The following is a 6539-nucleotide window of genomic DNA, read 5'->3' as shown; positions in this document are numbered from 1 at the left end:
TGCAAGTATCTTTTTTGAATAAGACTTCTTTTCCTCTGGGTAAATATCCAGTAGTGGGATTGCTGGATCCAATGGTAGTTCTACTTTTAGATCTTTGATGAATCTCCACACCGTTTTCCATAGAGACTGTACTAGTTTACATTCCCACCAGCAGTGTAGAAGTGTTCCCTGTTCACTGCAACCATACCAGCATCTACTGTTTTTGATTTTTTGATTATGGCCATTCTTGCAGGAATAATGTGGTATCACATTGTGGTTTTGATTTGTATTTCTCTGATCGTTAGTGATGTTGAGCATTTTTTCATATGTTTCTTGGCCATTTGTATATTTTCTTTTGAGTGTCTCTTCATGTCCTGAGCCCACATTTTGATGGGCTTGTTTTTTTCTTACAGATTTGAGTTTGTTGTAGATTCTGGGTATTAGTCCTTTGTCAGATGTATAGATTGTGAAGATTTTCTCCTACTCTGTGGGTTGTCTATTGACTCTGCTGACTGTTCCTTTTGCTGTGCAAAAGCTCTTAAGTTTAATCAGGTCACAGCTATTTATCTTTATTTTTATTGCATTTGCTTTTGGATTCAAGGTCATAAAATCCTTGCCTAAGCCAATGTCTAGAAGGGCTTTTCCAATGTTGTCTTGTAGAATTTTTACAGTTTCAGGTCTTAGGTTTAAGTCCTTAGTTTATCTTGAGTTGATTTTTGTATAAGGTGAGAAATGAGGATCCAGTTTCATTTTCCTACGTGTGGCTAGCCAATTATCCCAGCACCTTTGTTGAGAAGAATGTCCTTTTTCCACTTGACGTTTTTGTTTGCTTTGTTGAAGATCAGCTGGATGTAAGTATTTGGGTTTATTTCTGGGTTCTCTATTCTATTCTATTCTATTCTATTCATTTTCTATTCTATTCTATTCATCTTTGTGCCTATTTTTGTACCAGTACCACACTGTTTTGGTGACTATGGCCTTACAGTATAGTCTGAAATCAGGTAGTGTGATGCCTCCAGATTTGTTCTTTTTGCTTAGCTTGCTTTGACTATGCAGCCTCTTTCTGGTTCCATATGAATTTTAGAATTATTTTTTCTATTTCTGTGAAGAGTGATGGTGGTATTTTGGTGGGGATTGCATTGAATTTGTAGATTGCTTTGGCAGTATGGTCATTTTCATAATATTGACTCTACCCATCCATGAGCATGGGATGTGTTTCCATTTGTTTGTGTCATCTATGATTTCTTTCAGCAGCGTTGTGTAGTTTTCCTTGTAAAGGACTTTTGAATTCTTTGTTAGGTATATTCCTAAGTATTTTAACTTTTTTGCAGCTATTATAAAACGGATTGAGTTCCTGATTTGATTTTCAACAGCTTCGTTGCTGTTGGTGTATAGAAGAGCTACTGATTTGTGTACATTAATCTTGTATCTGGAAACTTTGCCAAGTTCTTTTATCAGTTCTAGAGCTTTCTGGAGGAGACCTTAGGATTTTCAAGGTAAACAATCATATCGTCAGCAATCAGTGACAGTTTGACTTCCTTTTTAACTGGTTTGGATGCCCTTTATTTATTTCTCTTGTCTGATTGTTCTGCCTAGGACTTCCAGGACTATTTTAAAGAGGAGTGGTGAGAATGGGCATCCTTGTCTTGTTCCAGTTCTCAGAGGGAATGGTTTCACCTTTTCCCTATTCAGTATTATGTTGGCTGTGAGTTTGTCATAGATGGCTTTTATTACATTAAAGTATATCCTTTCTACACTGATTTTGCTGAGAGTTTTAATCATAAAGGGATGCTGGATTTTGTTGAATGCCCTTTCTGCATCTATTGAGATGATTGTGTGATGTTTGTTTTTAATTCTATTTATGTGGTATATCACCATCTATTGATTTGTGTATGTTAAAGCATCCCTGTATCCCTGGTATGAAACCCACTTGATCACGGTGGATTATCTTTTTGATAATGTTTTTCTTGTTAGATTCAGTTAGCAAGTATTTTGTTAAGGATCTTAGCATCTATGTTCATCAAGGATATTGGTCTGTGGTTTTGTTTTTTGGTTATGTCCTTTCCTGGTTTTGGTATTAGTGTGATGCTGGCTTCATAGAATGAATTCGGGAGGGTTCCTTCTTTGCCTATCTTGTGGAATACTGTCAAAAGGATTGGTACTAATTCTCTGAATGCCTGGTAGAATTCTGCTGTGAATCTGTCTGGTCCTGTACTTTTTTTTGTTGGTAATTTTTAAATTACCATTTCAATCTTGCTGCTTGTTATTGGTCTACGCAGGGTATCTAATTCTTTGGTGATCTGACCTAGGAGGGTTGTATTTTTCCATTTCTTCTAGGTTTTCTAGTTTATGTGAGTAAAGGTGTTCATAGCAGCCTTGAATAATCTTTTGTATTTCAGTGGTGTCAGTTGTAATATCTCCTGTTTCATTTCTTAGTGAGGTTATTTGGATTTCTTCTTTTCTTTCTTGGTTAATCTTGCTAATGGTCTATCAATTTTACTTATCTTTTCAAAGAACCAGCTTTTTGTTTATCTTTTGTGTTTTTTTGGTTTTGATTTCATTTAGTTCTGCTTTCATCTTGGTTATTTCCTTTATTCTACTGGATTTGGGTTTGGTTTGTTCTTGTTCTCTAGTACCTTTAGGTGTGACCTTAGATTGTTTGTGCTTTTTCAGTTTTTTTGATGTAGACATTTAGGGCTATGAGCTTTCCCTTAGCACAACCTCTGCTGTATCTCAGAGGTTTTGATAGGTTGTGTCATTATTGTCATTCGGTTTGAAGAATTTTTAAATTTCCGTCTTGATTTTGTTTTTGACCCAGTGCTCATTCAGGAGCAGGTTATTTAATTTCCATGTATTTTCATGGTTTTGAAGGCTCCTTTTAGAGTTGATTTCCAGTTTTATTCCACTGTGGTCTGAAAGAGTGCTTGATATAATTTCAATTTTCTTAAATTTATTGAGGCTTGTTTTATGGCCTATCATATGGTCAATCTTGGAGAAAGTTTCATGCACTGTTGAAAAGAATGTATATTCTGGGGCTATTGGATGATATGTTCTATATGCATCTGTTAAGTCCATTTGTTCCAAGGTGTTCTTTAAATCCATTGTTTCTTTGTTGACTTTCTGTCTTGACCTGTCTAGTGCTGACAGGGGAGTATTGAAGTTCCCACTATTATTGTGTTGCTGTCTATCTCATTTCTTAAGTCTATTAGTAATTGTTTTATAAATTTGGGAGCTCCAGTGTTAGGCGCATACATGTTTAGAATTGTGATATTTTTCTGTTGGACAAGGCCTTTTGCCATTATATAATGTTCATCTTTGTCTCTTTTAACTGCTGTTGCTTTAAATTTTGTTTTTCTAAGAATAGCTACCCCTGCCCCCTTTTGGTGTCCATTTGCACGAAATGCCTTTTTTCACTCTTTTAGGTTTATGTGATTCCTTATGTGCTAGGTGAGTCTCCTAAAGGCAGCAGATGGTTGGTGAGTTCTTATCCATTCTTTGGTTCTTTTAAGTGGAGCATTTAGGCCATTTACATTCAGCGTTAGTATACTGAAATGTGGGTTACTGTTGGAGTCATTGTGCTCTTTGTTGCCTGTCTACTTTGTTTTTTTTGTTTTTGCTTTTTAACTTGTATTTTTGTTTTATAGGTCCTGTGTGACTTATGCTTTACACAGGTTTTGTTTTGATTTGTTCCCAGGATTTGTTTCAAGATTTAGAGCTCCTTTTGGCAGTTCTTGTAGTGGTGGCTTGGTAATGGCGACTTCTCTCCACATTTATTTGTCTGAAAACGACTGTATCTTTCCTTCATATATGATGCTTTGTTTTGCTGGATACAAAATTCTTGGCTGATAATTGTTTTGTTTGAGAAGACTGAAGACAGGGCTCCAATCCCTTCTAGCTTGTAGGGTTTCTGCTGAGAAATCTGCTGTTAAACTGATAGCTTTTCCTTTATAGGTTACCTGGTGCTTCTGTCTCACAGCTCTTAAGATTCTTTCCTTTGTCTTAACTTTGGATAACCTGACGACAGTGTGCCTAGGTGAAGATCTTTTTATGATGAATTTCCTGGATGTTCTTTGTACTTCTTGTATTTGGATGTCTAGGTCTCTAGCAAAGCCAGGGAAATTTGCCTTGATTGTTCCCCCAAATATGTTTTCCAAGCTTTTAGAATTATCTTCGTCTTCAGAAATACCAATTTTTCTTAGATTTGGTCATTTAACATAATGCCAGCCAACTTGGAGGCGTCATTCATATTTTCTTATACTTTTTTCTTAGTTTTTGTTGGATTGAGTTAATTCAAACACCTTGTCTTCAAACTCTGAATTTCTTTCTTCTACTTGTCTATATGTGATGTCTTCTGCCTGGAATAAATTTTCTTTCTCTTTCTCTCCCCCCACCCACCCACTCCTGATAACCACCTGGAATCACCTCTCAAGGAAGTCTCACCTCCCTGAGGGTTCTTAGCTTTGATGGTTTAGTGTTCTATTTTTGTGCTCGTTGGCCTCCTGCCAGGAAGTGGTGCTTTCCAGAGAGCATCAGCTGTGGTATTATGGGGATGAATGGTGATGGGTGGGACCCTAAGAAGTCCCAAGATTATATGCCTTTTGTCTTCTGATACCAGGCTGGGTAGGGAAGAATCATCAGGTGGAGGCAGAACTAGGCGTGTCTGAGCTCAGACTCTCCTTGGTCAGGTCTTGTTGCTGCTGCTGCTGTGGAGGATGGGGGTGAGGTTCCCAGGTCACTGGAGTTGTGTATTTAGGAGGATTATGGCTGCCTCTGCTGAGTCATCCTGGTTGTCAGGGAAGTGGGGGAAAGCTGGCAGTCACAGGCCTCATGCAGCTCCCATGCAAATCGAAGGACCCGTCTCATTCGCACTGTGCCCACCCTACCCAACAGCCCCAAGACTGTTTCCAGGCAGAGCGCAATATGGGCTTGAAAACCTGCCCCAGGTTATCCTCCTTCCAGCTTTGAAAGAAAAGGGCTTGGTTCTTCCCCCACCTGTGGCGTCTGAACACCGGATTTGCACCCTCCCATGAGTTCTGGCTAGGAGGCTGTTCACCCGGCTCAAATTGTTACAAAGTTCATCCCTGTGGAGTTTTATCCCCTGCTTCTCTGGCCACCCTCCTGATGGATCCCTGTGCTGCCAGGCAGGAATGGGCTGCTTGGGGACCCAGCGAGCACCCAGGACCTTTTTGCTGCTTTCTCTACCCCTGTATTTCACTTGGCTGTCCAAACTGACTCAGCTCCTGATAAAGTGAGAAACTTCTGCAAGTTAGAACTTCATCTTCTCCAGTGCATGTGTGTGTTCAGGAGAGGAGAGTTTCCCTTTCCCACTTCTGCAGTTGGGGCACTCACAGTTTTGGGGGATCTTCTGAGTCCTGCAGGAGCAGTCTACTTCATCCAGAGGGTATGTTAAAATCGGAAATGCGTTATTTTTTAGTTAATAAAAGGTAAACAGAGGGGGAATTTCCTGGAATTTTATTTTTCCATGGGAGCTTTATTTTTTTTATTCTTTGAAACAGTGTTTCTCTGTCACCAAGGCTGGGGTGCAGTAGCGTGATCTTGGCTCACTGTAGCCTTGACTTCTCAGGCTCAAGGCTCAAGCAATCCTTTGGTTTAATGAATGAGATTGTTTGGAATTGTGTACAGGGAAGTCTACAAGGCTTAGTGGCTTGTAGTTGTGATCCTGGAGTGTCTGAAGGAAGTGAAGCCTTCTGAGCAGGTGATATCTGGGACAAGAACTATGGGAGGATGAGCAAACAAGGGGAGCAGGTGCAAAGCTGTATAATTGGCAATGTAAGGCAGGGATTCGTCTCCAATGTTAAGAAATTTAGATGGATTATTTTATTCTCTTTTCCAGGTCCTCATTATCAGAAATAAAGTAAACCTTTCCAAGCTCTTTGGCTTTAAGTTTGACCCTAAGTTCCTCTGGCTGTACAATTGCTTTAGCATACTAAATAATTGAGTTTTTTAAATAAAAGACTTCCTGATACACAAGAACAGTTATATGCTTTGACCTTGACTGTGAGCTACTGGGGCTTTTGGAAAGTCACGTAAAGCCAAAAATGCAAACACCTCCTTCCCCCTAACCCCTGGCCACACCAAACAGACATTCTCTAAAAGACAAAAACCATTTTATTTTAATAAAGAATATCAATAATGCCAAGATAAGAATAGTAATTTTCTTTTGGTGATTTCAAAGAATTATAAGCAAGGAATAAATGTGTCTATCCCCAAGTTACAAATATGAGTTAAAATCATTTGAAAGATCATTTACTCACTGAAAATAAACTGTACACATACACAATAAGGGATATTGATGAACTATTAATAGTCATGATCTCAAGAAAGTATACATACAGAATTATGCACTTAAAATAGAAATTTTATCCTGTTAGTTTGCAAGTTCTTTCTACCTGAAATGCATGAACAGATAATGCTTTCTTGGCTTTACCATGTTGCTCATATAAAGATTCTTCAGGTAATGGCCAGGCACAGTGGCTCATGCCTGTAATCCCAGCACTCTGGGAGGCTGAGGTGGGTGGATCACTTGAGGTCAGGAGTTC

The sequence above is a fragment of the Cebus imitator genome, unplaced genomic scaffold, assembly GCF_001604975.1.
Source record: "Cebus imitator isolate Cc_AM_T3 unplaced genomic scaffold, Cebus_imitator-1.0 Scaffold83, whole genome shotgun sequence".
NCBI lineage: Eukaryota > Metazoa > Chordata > Mammalia > Primates > Cebidae > Cebus > Cebus imitator.
This window is presented reverse-complemented; position numbering follows the sequence as displayed.